The sequence below is a fragment of the Schistosoma mansoni genome (genome assembly GCF_000237925.1).
Source record: "Schistosoma mansoni, WGS project CABG00000000 data, chromosome 2 unplaced supercontig 0213, strain Puerto Rico, whole genome shotgun sequence".
Classification (NCBI taxonomy): Eukaryota; Metazoa; Platyhelminthes; class Trematoda; order Strigeidida; family Schistosomatidae; genus Schistosoma; species Schistosoma mansoni.
The window spans coordinates 197,628-213,207 of NW_017386003.1; the positions used below are offsets into that span (position 1 = coordinate 197,628).

General features: G+C 31.8%; 2 non-coding genes across 2 annotated transcripts; one reads left to right on the plus strand and one right to left on the minus strand.

Annotated features, from left to right (window-relative positions):
* The first annotated feature begins 72 nt into the window (after positions 1-72).
* Smp_tRNA_02307_Pseudo_TTG.1.1 lies at positions 73-141 on the plus strand. Its single transcript has one exon. It is a non-coding gene (tRNA).
* A 728-nt stretch (positions 142-869) lies between these two features.
* Smp_tRNA_00632_Pseudo_TTG.1.1 lies at positions 870-938 on the minus strand. The gene has a single exon. It is a non-coding gene (tRNA).
* Positions 939-15,580: the final 14,642 nt, after the last annotated feature.

Below are 15,580 nucleotides of genomic sequence, written 5' to 3' on the forward strand. Positions count from 1 at the left end.
GGGAAGATTCAAACAAACAATACTAAATGAATCCAAACTTCACCCCATTGCACAAACAAGTGGCTATCAGAATTCAGTGGCTGAGTGGATAACGCGATGGCGTTTGAAGCGAAAGGTACTGGGTTCGAGTCCCAGAGTGAACATCAACTCTGAGATGCAGGTACATCCAGCTGACGAGTCACAAATAGGACGAAATGCGTGTCCTGTATTCCACTTCTAGCCACTATCCATCTCTGCTCACAAAAATATCATCTATTCACTATGGTCTCTGTTGATAAGTACTTTTTTTAATCAGTATCATTTCATAATGAAAATATGTTTCACAACTAAATAGCATTGTCACAAACCATACATTTAATTATACCCATGTATGTATATCCTTAATTTGTCAAATTTATGTATATATATTCCAATATTTCAAATGCTTTTAAATGTACCCTTATTTAACTCATTTTGTTTAAATGGATCACATGTATTTTAAAACTAATGATCATTCATTGTGTATATAACAATAAATGAAAATTATCCTTAAAAGTAAATTCATGTAATGTTTTATTAAAACAAAGAATTTATAATTGCTTTATTATTTAAATAAGTAGTATTTGAATAAATTAGTCAGTTATTATATTATTAAATTGTGGATATCTGTTCTTGTTGTTAAGTAAAAAAAACAACTTAATTTTTACTAAAGTATGAATAGGCTGTTTGTTAGGTAGTAATAATAATACTATAGAATAAATGTTAACTCTATGCTATAAACTATATATTTAATGAGCAAAGATGAATAGTGGCTAGAAGTGGAATACAGGACACGCATTTCGTCCTATTTGTGACTCGTCAGCTGGATGTACCTGCATCTCAGAGTTGATGTTCACTCTGGGACTCGAACCCAGTACCTTTCGCTTCAAACGCCATCGCGTTATCCACTCAGCCACTGAATTCTGATAGCCACTTGTTTGTGCAATGGGGTGAAGTTTGGATTCATTTAGTATTGTTTGTTTGAATCTTCCCATTGATGCTTAGGACTGCAACTGGTCAGACTCTTAATGATTTCTAAAATTCGCATTTACTATCATTGTTAATTTCAATTGTTTGGTTGTTTTCAACAAACATTCGTGTATGATATCACTATTTGTTCATAGTTAAATAAGTATATAATGGAAAGGATTGGATTAAGATTTGGAAAGTCAGAATATAGATGCTTATCGGCAAACAATCCTAACTCATAACCATATATTACATGAATTATCCTGATAGTAGTTGTTATCTGGACATAGTGGTTGTGTTCGACTATTGTAATAAATTAGATGGGCTGTATTTTTCGGGACATTCGTTATTTAAGGTTCTGTCAAGCCAAGCAGGTTAGTTAGAGAGCGAGAAGACCACAAGGTAGTAAACTCAAGGCCTGAGAGCTAGACAAGTGTGTGATAAGAGTGAGGTGTTTCATACGGACAACCAGAATCTATCTATCTATCTATCTATCTATCTATCTATATATATATATATATATATATAAGGATATTAAATACGGCCTTTTTGTTTGTACGTTTATTGGAAATCGATTTCAACTGTCAACATCTGACATAATAATAACATGTATTGAGTTATTTTTTACATATAGATCATAGTGATTCACTCAGTGAGTCGTAAAACTTTTGATTTTTGAAAGAGTTGTGTTTTGTATTTGAACCGTTTTTTTGTTATTTAAAATAACATTCCTGCCAAAACACAGTTACCTTTCACTTTTTAGACTGAATAAATATCTATGATTATTAGACGAATATACAGGCTAGAAACTATTAATCTATTTGTGGGATATAGGTCAAGTCAGAGACAATCTTGAGAGCGCTGTTTGAATAGTTAGTGTGCATTTGTCTAAAGCTGGCTATTAGAATTATGGACCCACAAATTGAGGAGCTTCAGGTCTCATTATGTACGACATAGCCAAACATCATTGGAGTCCGATATTTCACATTCCTGACTAAAGATCGATCTTTCATACCCATGATGTATTTATACATGAATAGTGATTGTGATGTATAAAGTGTTGGGGATGTCAAATCCCCAGAACTTACTTGGTAAATGGCTTAGTTTTGCAATTTTATTTTGGAAAAATGAATTTAGCTGTTTTCGCACCAAACGCGCTCTTTTCACCTTCACGTCATATTTCCCACTTGTAAACTATCTCAAACGCTATTGGTCCATTGTTTCTTTGTGTGTGCTATTTATTAATGATGCCCAAGGACAATTTGTTGCTGTATATATACGCTTGACTTCTTTCCCTCATTTGTTTGCTTGTACTCGGCTGCTTACGGAATACATATATTCCCCTACTTGTCTTGGACTTCTTCATCTAGTTAGCGGGGCCTGAGACAACAGATTAGAATAGCTTATCGTGTCATTGTGTCATTGGTTTTCGTTCGTTACCGCGGAAATCGATTTAGTTCAAGCATATCATAAAGAAAATTTGAATGGTTGCATCAATAAAGCTACCTATTTCTGAGTTAATCAGTAAGTTTCTCTATCTGGGTAAATAAAGTACCCACCTCCACATTTCCATTCATTGAACTAATACTTTATCTTAGTGTTTATGATCCAGTAATTACAGTTTCGGGTCCAAAAACGGTCCAGAGAGCTAGAAAAGGTCTTGCAGGAAAATATATTTAATTTTATTGTTAGCCACTAACCACCTTTGACAATGACATCTAAATTACAAATTAAATAAAAGTGAATTATTGAGATGAAGCAATAAGATGAATCCTAGAGTAGTAGTAATAACAACAGATGTTATGTCAGAGTGAGGATTGAAGGAATGGTTACTCCCAGAACTAATTTATGGATTATTCTCATAAATGTTCTTATGGTATTATTATTAAGAAACCAGATTACTAAGTTTGTGTATTTCATTTACCATAAGCTTTTGCTTAACGGATAAACCACTGTCATACGACTTGCGATTCCTAATTTGTTCCCCGTTTATTATTTATAGTCTCCACTATTCACAATCATTTCTTACTTGGTTGAAACAATAATTTATGGACAACCTTTGAGGGTCACCAAAGTGACCTAGAACAAATCCAGCCACTTACTAGAGTCAAAAAAGTGTTACAAATTAGTGTGAGAAATTAGAATCGGGATTTGGAGTTGGAAGTTAGGGTTAGGAATTAGAATTAGGGTTTTCATCACAAAATGACATCAGCTATTATGCCGAAACTCTATTTAGTCACATAGTTGGATGAATTTTACGCCAAAATTCAAGCCTCCCTATCTTGAATCTGATTGGTTTGTCAATACATGATAATCTCACCCTGGCTTGTTTATTTCTAATTGTGTTTGTTATCTTATGGTATGACGCTGTCCGGCATAGCTGTATATAAATCACGTTTGTTTGAAATATATAGTAGAAGTCGGTTGTTACTTGTGAACTCGAGGCACAGGATAGAGAACATCCAGTAAATAATAAACCATTTGAAATCTGGGTGCCGGCACAAGGTAAGTAGTGTAAATGACCAATTTAGAAACATTAAGAAATAGGGTAGTTGTAGACATAAAATCCAGGACATTAAAATTGTGATTCAGAATAACGATTTCGAAAGTGATGTTGGTCAGAAGTAACAAGACACAAAAGTAATAATAATGATAATAATAATAGGAAAAACAGGGTATAAATGATGAATGAATTCTTGGAATAAAACGTACTAAATAAATTCAGAAATCACGATTTAAAGTAAGACAAAGAGTGGAAGCATTTACACGATAGCGATCAATTCTGAGACATGTCACCTAGTGTCCTATCCATGGGTTACGATATTTGAGAGGACTCCGACTAAGTAGTCTTCATTTAACAACACGACTTTGTCTGATAGTCAATGAACTATTTTATATTAAACATTTCACACTTTAGTGTAATCACACATATCTTACTTTCAACTAACTTTAACAAAAGTAAACATCTTACGTCAAGGTATGGGGTGATTAATTACGCATAATACGTGTCTCAGGTAGCACGGTCACTGAGGGTTGATAGGATGATTAACCGATTTATCGAATTCACATATGTAACATTTACTATCTCTGTGATTCCAACCTACTCGAGTCATGATTCAAAGTCATTTGTGATTAAATATGAGTAGTGTACTAATATCGTCCACAGCTCTATAGTTTGTAATGCCTTTTCTACGGTTTGTTAATCTGCTATGGTGTACAATCAAATATAAACTATTACTTCTAATATTATTCAAAAACCTCAAAGGACCAAGCTAAACCTATTACCGCTGTCATATCGAAGAATCAGAGGCGACTTGATTACAGTTTTCGAATTGCTTAATGACAAATTTGCACCTGATATGCCCTCATTTTTCTTGTCTCCCAAAACAGAAAATTTACGAGGACACTCCAAAAAAGTTCACAAGCCCAGGATGAATTACTTGTCAGCTGATTACCGACTTTCCCATCGAATCATCAACGAGTGGAATTCATTACCTCAGCACGTGGTTGAGGCTCCATCCGTCGACTCTTTCAAAAGAAAGCTGGATCAGCTGAGAGACCATCATTGCCAAGACTAACACAGGCCACCAAGCCTCCTGTCATTTCCAAACTGAAACTGAATTTCAGTATTTACAACAAAAATCACTAGTGTGAACGACTAAAAGAAGATTCACCTTATTTGTTCATGTCTCTCAGTGAACTCATTCACTTTAGACAGCTGAGCTAGGACTAAATAGTCCATGTTTTTAATCTCAGTCAATCAGCGATGCAATCAGCCACCAGGATTCCTTCGCATCAAGAGTAAATGACTCAGTCTACTAACATGGTTGAACTTTACTGTTAGTAGCTAATAAGTAGAAGTTTGTGAGTTTTCCATGAAGTTAGTTAATAGTAGGCATATTATTATGATGAAAGCTGTTGTATCAGGCCAAGATAACTAACTGATCCATTCTAGTTTCCACTAGTCGTTTAATCAATCCAACCCTTCGTGACTGATCAAAGAACAAAAGAAAACAATGGGAAACTCTATTCTGGTACGCTTAATCAATGTTGGCTGCCATATTGATATAAATCTAGCTTTTAGATTTATTTAAAAGATTTTGTCAAGCTATTTTAATGTTTCCAGGATCTGTCTCGTAAACGAGGCATTCATACACAATCATTTTATTTCAATAATCTAGGTACTTATTTTTCTTTGCATCTTTTTTACTAATTACATATAATTAATTCAATGAATGACATTTAGTATTTATATTAAACTGTTTAATTTTAAACTTACTTATCTCCCATTCTTATTCTTACGTAACTAATTTTAGTGATTTACCGATTGTGTAATCATTCATTGGTATTCATTTTTATATTCGTTGAGTTATTAACTGATTATTATTTTTAGGGAAAATATTACGATAATAAAGTCAACCGATTACTACTTAGTGTTTCATATCGATTTTATACTATATTTTAACCCTATGTATATTAGTTTGGATTCATGACCAGGAACTCATTGAAAAGAAACATTTCTTTACTCAACTTATGCTTTTAATCTATGAATATTGAACAATTTCTACAAAAAACCTTTAATAATAACATTTAAATTTTGCAAATAACATATATTGTTTTTGTCGGCGGAATCCAAACATTTATGCCACCAATAGATTGTCAATACCAGTCTCTGCCCTGATTCGCCAGTGATGATGTTACAGACTGCGAAATAGGTAATGCAGATTCCAATCCATCAGGAAGCAATAATTCTTCTAAGATTATGGGTACACCTTGTTGATGAATGACGACTAGTAGGAAATCTGAGTGAAGAGTTCCCTTCTGACTATATCCAACCATGTGAAATTAATTACAGTTAATCTACCATAAATCAGTTTCTCAGCTTTATTGTGAAAATATTCTGGCACTGTACCTATTAAGATTTTTGGTTCATATTGTGTGGTGGTCTTGTTTTCCACTCATATGACCAAGTAAATTATCAACCTAAATATTAAAATGTACCTCGGATTACCTACCTGATTTACTAGAGGTCTGATTAGAGATGTGGGAAAATGAGAAGTTTTGGTATCTGTTAAATTCATGGGAGACATGAATAGAACAAATGTGTTTGTTGTTGGTGCTGTAGGCAAGATCATAACACATCTATAAGTTGCCTTTTTTGTTTTGAAAGTAATGTTCATTACCGACTAACATCATACCCTGGAAACTATTGAAAATAAGAAAATACTGGCAGTCTTTTAGCCTTATGTAAGATTGGTTAACAGTCTAACTTGTGAGCTCAAAAACGAACATAATTTAGTTAATGCTTCATTATTGTAGAGTTCATTCAGAGCAGTTCGATAGTCCAACTATGGTGCGGAAGCTTTAAAATCATCAACCAAAGTGAAAAGTGGTAGCTACATAACTTGGAAGATTTTGATGTGATGGTTTGCTCGTATAATGTCGGAAAATGAGCATAGTTAGCTTCCTGAAATTAGTTAAAAAGTCTAATCTCAGATCTTTTTTTCTAAGAATTTAATAATACCGTGGCATAAATCCTCGGAATATTTTCATATCATTAGATTTCTGATTACTTCTAAACATATTTCTAGATTTCAATGCAGTTCTCACGGAATCAAATAGAGAGGGGTAACATTTAGGCCATAAATTGCTGTTCTCCCCTGCCTTTGTACAACAACATAAGAACATCCACAACATATGTATCCACTATTCTCCTCATAAATCTGTAAGCAAAGCTTCAAAATTGAATCTGACAGAGAAAAACTGAAGAATTTACAGCAGCTTCGACTGACACTGACAGCTCCATACTGCTCCGATTTAATATTCATCAAGTCACGTAAACCATTTAAAAATTAAGTTTAAATCTAATCGCCCAACTTTTGAAACATAAGTGAGTTTTAATAATATAACATAATCATTCTTCATTACATATCCAAACTTACAACTTCAAAGTTAATTGCTTTCATAAGACGTTCAAGAAATCAGCGAAAGCACCGATAATTAGTAAATTATTATTACTTAATCACACATCTAAAATTATTTCTAGCTTTACACAGAGTATTAAAGTAAATGAAAGTGTTATCGGATAATTATTGCGGTACAGATTACGAAGAAGTTTGTTTAAGTTTGGAAATCATAAACTATTGGACACTAGTTAAATAGTTTAAAGTTGATAGGATTGGATCTGAAAATTATAGGTCCGACTCTTGATTTGGTTTGTGGGGAGGGGCGGGGTTAGATAATTTTAAGTACAGTACCAAACCAATTATAATCATGAAAGCAACTTCAAGGATGCATGAATAATATGAAATCAAGATGTTGATTACCGACTGTATAATGGTTAATTTTAATGAAGAAAATATCTTTATCTACTCAGAGGGCGTTGGATTAGTGATAAGAATACTTATTTGTGAATGAGTTTGAAAAAAAAGACGAATTGATATTTCGCAGGAGTGTTTGTCAAGGTATCGGGTTACAGAATACATGTTTAAACTTAGAAACTAACCATTAATCTTATCACTGAAAGTCTATACTTATTCTAAACTGTGATGATTGTAAACCTATAGCCAACTTAATAAAGTTAGCTAACCATATAAAAAAGAATATTCTTTGTAAATTCTTCCGCCTACTTTTTTAATTATTTCATTCGTATTTACTGTTTCGTGACGGGTCGAAATTTTCTCAAGATCAAGTGACAAATTGTTTTCATTCAGCCATAGAATTAAACCTCATCGTTTATGGGTGCATACCATGGTTCCCTTCCAGTTGTTGTCAGTATAAAGTATTAGACATCTTTTTTAATGAGAAATTACTGACCCTAACCCTAACTATTGTAGCAATTTACCACTTATTATACTCAAGACAGGTCATATTATGTAAAAATTATCTTACGATCTACACAATTGTCCAAAATGTGATAAACTTTAGAAACAAGAAAAAAAACTGATAACATTTAGTCAACATAATCATTATTGTTTTGTTTGTTTGTTGACACTGGTTGTCATTAGTTAATTTAATTATTTTTTTTCTTAACAAACATAAATGACTCATACTATTTCCAGTTGACCAGAGGGACAGAGGGAGGGAGAAACAAAGAAATTACACAAAAATGCTCAGACTAATAAATATGATTGATTTGCATTTAATTAACGAAAATTTCAAAAAATCGTTTTTTTCTCAAAAGGTAATGGATAAATAAGATAAACGAAGGTTTTGGGTGGGTTATGGTGACATGAAATCCACCTCAGATTAGATGATTCTAGGAAGCTACAAACAAGGTTACTTATGATTATCCACAGACTAAATATCATTATGTGTACTATTGAAAACTATTAAGATAATGGATTTTGCTGGGAATTTTGGATTTGAAGTAAAGAACTGTCGAACAACTGAAGACTTTGGAATAATATGTAAATGTTTTAATCCTATTTTAGGAACTCCTATACTGAGTCAAACTTTGAACTTATTTGTCTCACTATCCGGATGATAGATACTGTGATGAAAGAGAACACAAGTGGGGACGATCAAATATATTTTAATACAAAATTATAAAATATTTTAATAAAATTTGCGAACTACATAGTAAATACCTCATTTACAAAATGTCAATCAATCATTTCAGACTTTATTGTTTTTTTCATTTCAACACCAATCACTTGCTGTTCTTTTTTCTTCGATCTTTTTAGCCTTTTGCCACCAAGCATTTTACTTTCTATTGATGATACATACTACTTATATCTGTCGACATCAGTAGCAAACGCCGCAGATACCCTTAGAGAAATGAATCAGGAAGTCAATGGTTTGCATTTCAAACTTCTGTCGATTCTGAATGAATAGTAAGTTTATTATTCTCTGATCTATTCACCAGGTCAGCAAGGTTCATAGTAAAGTGAAGAGATTAGTTTTGAAGCTATCCTTTTCTTTCTCATCTATATTTACTGTATCTTATCTATGTTCTTCAGACACTGACGATACGATTTGAAACCTTTCCATTTTCTCTTGTGTTTCATTGACCTTATAATAAATTATTTTTAACATCTTAACAACAACCCATACATACTTATGTAATTTAATCATGTTCATTTTGTTCCTCGTATTTCATCTATGATGAATAGTTTTTTTTGTTTTAATCATGTCATCATATTTTAGACTAATACTTGCTTATAATATCTTTTTTTTCACTATAGCACTTTGTTACCATAGCAACAAACAAAAAATAAACTGAAAAACTAAACAAATTATCTTATCAAATATATTACAGACACGAGTACAATATTTAAAATGTTAATTTTTAAAATCTCATATTCAGTGTGTTCAATAAGTCTTAGATATTGTTTACCTTAACTTTTCTCATTCATGTAATCCAGTTATAAAGCTCTATACATATGAATTGATCATTCAGTCTAATGTGTTTATTGATCGAACATTGCAATTGATTAATTCATAGGTGTATACCCATCATCGACAAACTGATTTTCATAAAACGAAAAAAAGTGTTTTGTCTTTTCTTATAATTATCATCATTAGTAATATATAAACATAGTGTTGTTTTTTTTCTGAATTACTTTTTTAGTGCATTTCTTTATTGTTTAACATGTGAAGATGTGGAAACTCTTAGAGTTTGAGATATGTAACAAATCAATAGTTGACACCACCTAATTCATAATTTTTTTAATCTTAAAATGTGATTGGAATTGTTAGAACACTAAATAACAAATGGTGGGTTTTTTAAATTTTTTAAAAATGTGTATTGCACATGTATTATGGTATGTTGGTAACGAGCTGTAAAAAGGAATTTGAAAATGATACATTTTCATGTAACCTAATTGAAGCTGTGAAGGAGGTGATGGGAACAATAAGTGTGGATTATTCCTGAATATTGAAGTTTGAATTGTGTTATAAATAATGTGAACCAATAGACAAATTGAGATTAGTGAGTTGTTTAAGGGACTTCATGAAATCAAGAAATAAACTCACTTACCTCAGGCGATCAATTATGTTGATCAGAAAGAATAATTTTTTGAATTACAAGGGATTACAGTGTTCCACTGTAGTATAATATGACAATCCACTTTGAGTTATACATCTTATTATGTTAGTATAGACGATCGTTATGATGATCGTTCAATAACAACATCAGCGAGGGAGAACTATCAAGGAGAAATAGAACAATTTTTCTATCTGAATTTGTGACCGTTCAACAATATGCACTTATAATTTGAGGCAAAGCAGTCACTTTCTTATGAAAAGTAACTTCAGTCATCAAAATACTTGTATTAGTTGTCAAAAACGCACTATCCACCATAGTTAAAGATTATATCCCACCTAAATCTATGTTCATCGCTGAGAACTCTTAGAAATCAAAAAGAACCCAGTTTTGGTAGATGTTTTGTCCTAATTTGAAAAGTTATTAACAAAGTTTATCCTTTATGTTCAGATTTCTTGTATTGAACACTATGATATTCATACAGTAAATTTATATCCAGTATCACATTGAAACTTCGAGATATCAGATTAGAAGCTAGTCACTAGTAAACGCACATTTACCATTAAGTTAGATAGTTTTGAAGAGATTTCGTATGGTTTGAAATTCTTTTTTTAAAATAGACGCATACTACTTAATTGTGATTGATAGCATTAGATAATTGTCATACTCCATATCATGAAGTCATTGTAGTTTTGATAATGTGTAACATTGGGTTTTGAATAATTATTTGAAAGTAAACGATCTGATCTTAAGATCTGAAACTTTTGGGTTAGGTTCCTAGTGAGGTTGTGTGTGATTATTGGTGAGGAAGAGATCTCAAAAATTTACGAAACAGTGTTATAATTTAGCATAACAATATATAACGTTTATCAATTGAACATTTAAAAACAGCTTGTAAGTTATCCGTAACCTAAAGAATCAATTATGGGATATTATAGTTTGAGAATTTCACATAAGCAATCATTTTATGCTTTCTCATACTTGTCTCTATTCTCTCAGAAGAACTTTACTCAACGTCATTTATAATATTATTAGCTCACAAAGAATCCTCCCAGCCCATGGGAATCCAGGAAACACTGAATGTATAGAAGAAAGGTCTTACGAACAATGTATTATTTTTTAGAAAAACCGATATTTCATACTTTCAGAAACTTCCTGGCATGGTTGTCTTCAAATATATAGCGTGAATACCTAAAGTGATCTTGCAGCGTCCTTAATTAGATTACTTGTGAACAATATATTATCACAGTAATTAGATTTTATCTAATTTAGCCACTCCAATTTGTATGTGAGTTTGTGTGAGAGGAGCGATCGATGGTTTGTATTTATTGGAAAATTTCACTGATTTCACCCTAAATGTGGTTGTGACGAAGGAGCTACTTATTTCAACACGAGTAGTATGACAGTAACAATATTATTTCTATTTGGCGTTGGTTTAGAATAGCACTCCTATCATTTGCGCTATTCGTATAGGAAAAAAACGTTTCTTATGCATCATTCATTGTTTTAATTCATTATGCTAAAAATAATCTGAGTTATCAAGTTTCATAATTAAGTGTTAGTTCATATATAAGAACTCTCGTCTAAATTAGAGCGAATAGTTTCACAGTATTTGAGCGCCGAGTTGATGTAAGACATTAAATAGGAATAATATATATTTGTAAAATCTCAGCGAATGAATTTGTAGTAAATCCAACGTTTCGCCTGGCAATCTGGTCCAAGCTTTTTCAAGGAATTATAATCAAACATCAAAATTATCGAATATAAATAGGTACATGATTCTCCGAGTTCATTATACACTGAATAGGTCATCCAATCAACGTTAAAAATGTCTAAACTAGGTATGTGTAAGGGATGTGTGATGTGAAATGATAAGCGTTAATATAACATATTGTATAGAAAACGTAAGTGGTGAGAGGAAAAATTACATTCACATTAGATATTGTCTCTTACCAGTGAATTTATAGGGAAACATACAATTTGTAATATATGATATGAATAATATCTGTCACAGCATGTATAAAATGAAGATAATTAAACAAAATAAAAATAAAAGAGTGAAATTTGAAGAGTGTAATTTTGAAACTGAATGTATGTGTCATTTTTAATGTTCCAGTTAATTGTTTAACAATTTCCGATAAGACAACTGATTAGAATCATTGAATGCAATTGTTGTCATTTAGATAATACGAGATAGATAAAAAACGTTAAGGAGTTCAGGTTTTTATTTATTAAGGATTAGCTGCCATGGCACTGCTAATTGTATTCCATCTCTCCTATTAATATTGTTTGGATTAGCCCAAATGTATAGGGCTTCAGCTGTTTGTCTTTCCTTGTAAGATTTGAAATCTTTTTGAAGGATTTTTGTGTGAACGAAATCAATTGTATGACCCGATTCTATCGAGCGTAATGCTATCGCTGATTTGCTCTCCAGTTTCCTTACATTATCTGAGGATTCAGGAATGTGTTTCAAGCATTGTTTGTGTTCCTTCACCCTCACATTCAGTTGTCTTGATGTTTCACCTACATACGTTGCATTACAGTCACTACATCTGATTTCATAGACACAATTTTGTTGTTCTTCTTTGTGAATTGGATCTTGTGTGTTAGTTCTTTCTTATGACGGGAACATTTTTTAAATTCATATATTCTCATGAAAGCTGTATCTTGTGTCAATCAGCGTTTTAGCTAATTTACAATGGATTCCATTCGTCTTAGAATGATTTCCATCGTTCGTAATTAAAGGTTATTATGGACTCAACTGATAACCCAACTACAATCAATTACCATAGATTTTAAGACACTAACAACAGAAAATGAAGTTGACATATTAATTTAAGGACAAAACAAAATTATTTTAAGATACGTTTCATCAAGAAATTACATCAACTGGGGTATTGCTGAAAACTTGCGAGACACTAGTTGAGTTATCTCTTTGTAGTTTCTGAAACTTACTAATGGAGTTTACAGTTAATTGATGTTATTTAAATGAACTAATTAACTGATCAAGTAGATCCCTATCGTATTGTTCATCGTGTTTGCAGAAATAGTATTTCCAAACCGAATTTGAATATAATTATGCTTCTTGTTTACTTTTCTGTCAAGCGTTTGATGACTGGAGCTCGTCACTAGAACAGTCAGTATCATTTTGATTTATGTATACTTTCAAGAGAAACTGAATCTATAACACAGATTACTGTTAACTAAAGACTGACATCTAAGTCTGATGGTATGAACTACATCGGATTTATGAAAAAAACCCATTAAATACCCTATGTATTTAAAGGTAGAACTGATTCGTTCTTTTTTTCTTAATTATACCAGCCTGTCACTCGCCTTTTTCGGTGAATTCGTACTGACTATCTCCACTTGATGTAGTCCTTACTCAGATACTGCAATAACAAAAGTGGATGTCCAGAATTTATATCAGGTTGATGTATACGAATATAATGGGAAGCAGATAAATTAGGGATCGAAATTTCAACCTCGTGGACAATAAAACAAACATTTCTCTACTTTAAACGTTGCTTCATACTGCTACATAGTTTGATTAATCTTATTGGATAGTTTATTGTGTAGATGAACCAATTATTCATCAGTTTTTTCACTGTGATTTTAGAATGGATAAAATGTAGATAAAAAGTTACAATTTTGTAATTTTTTACAGTCGCAATCTAGAGAGTCGCCTATTGAGATGAGATAACTGTCCAATATTTTCTAAATTCCAGTGGTTGGCTATTTAAATCAGTCCGTGATGTAATATTATAAATTTATCAATCTTCATAATCGCTCTAAACCATAATATTCACAACTGAATAAAATTTCCCACAAATAAATAAGTTCAGAGCTTATTTTACATGACCAGCTTAGTAATAACGCTAAATTTGAAATATTGCAATCAATGAAGGGTAAACGAATTAGATCTTTTTTATCGATTCCTAAACACTACTAAGTCATTAATTTAAAGGAAACCGGTATTCAAAATTGTTTCTAGTTGATAGGTAAGTGAACATTTGATGAAACTTTATGGTATGTCTTCTGCATGTTCCTTGCAATATCGTTTTTTTTCTAAATAAATGGGAAGGATATTGTGAAAATATAGTTGCTTTTTGATTTATTACAAAATAATTAATGAGCCTACTTAAGGTTAAATATGTTGAATATTGAACTGACTTATTTTTAACATAGAAAGTAGAGATATGTCTTGCATTAAATTACTATTTCATTCCATTCATCTGTTGACTTGTTCTTAATATGAATTTGAAAGCTTTAATATTTCGATCATTATTCGAAAGAGGATGAGATACCAAATTAATAACATTATGGACTGAATTTTGAACAATCTTTGTTTACATATATGTATTTCCTGTTAACAGCTTCAATGAAGCTATCATAATACAAACTATTTAGAATAAATAGTTTGTGGCTAAAAGTGGGCTTCATGAGGCTCCTTTCATCCTCATTGAGAATCGTCAGTTGAATATAACTACACGCTAGTGTCGGTGTTTACGTACATTCTGAATTTCACCCTTGAATGTAATGAATTTATTCTAAATGACTTGTAGTAAAACGAGTATTTGTACAATCTTCATGAAACTCAGAGAAATCAACAAAATATGACCGAAATCCACTTTCAAATATCAACAACGACATAGCTCAAACTGTTCTTGAAAATGACATAAACGCCACACCCGTTGAACAAACTAGCAACTATCTAGATTCAGCAACTTGCGTTTAGAGTTTGAACTGAAAGTTATTGGTTCTGACTATTGATGTGAACATCACCACAGACACAGATACATCCAGGTGATAAATCACAAATAAGATGGAATGCAAGTTCTAGATTCTGTTGCTAACCACAGTCTATCTAAGCTGAATAATTTATGTCAATGTTACCATTACAGATACCTCCATTAAATGAGTAGTAGGTTTTGAAACTTAAGTAAAAAACTAGTCATTAGTATGATTCCAGTCACTTGGCTCCATCATAAAATCAGCATAGCTTAATGACAAAATTTGTGGTAAATAATATTATTTGATAAAATGTCAATAATAGGAAATAGTTGAATATATTTTATCTGTTTATAAATTGACAGAAATTTGTGTATAGTGTTGTATTTTTAAATCTCTGCCTTCTACTTCATTTGTGATTTCCCTCTTTTTATTCCTGCTTGTAATTACAATATTTCTCATTCTTTTAAGCCATCTATGTTTTCTCTAACGCTTTGTTTTCTTCTACATCTAGTTTGTCTTATACGATTTATTACTTCTTACGAATAAACTTGATTGTCATAGGATTTGATCAGTGTCGTTTAATCTGACTGTACAGAGCGGTCATTCTAGTCATTTATTTGGTTACGTGACTTTTTACTTTGGCTGTTTAACAGGCCTAGTTCAAACACCTGGATCATTTTGGATTCTTGGTATTCACTGGATTTTGTGGTGGCAAGTACCATAATTGAAGGTTGTTAATTTAATACCTTAATTGTATTTGTTTTTTATAGTGCATCATTTGTACCATTTGGAACTTTCTTTTTTATCATTTAACGTCATTAGCCATCAGTTTGATAACCTACGTTCTAAATATTAACGTTTCATTACCATTAA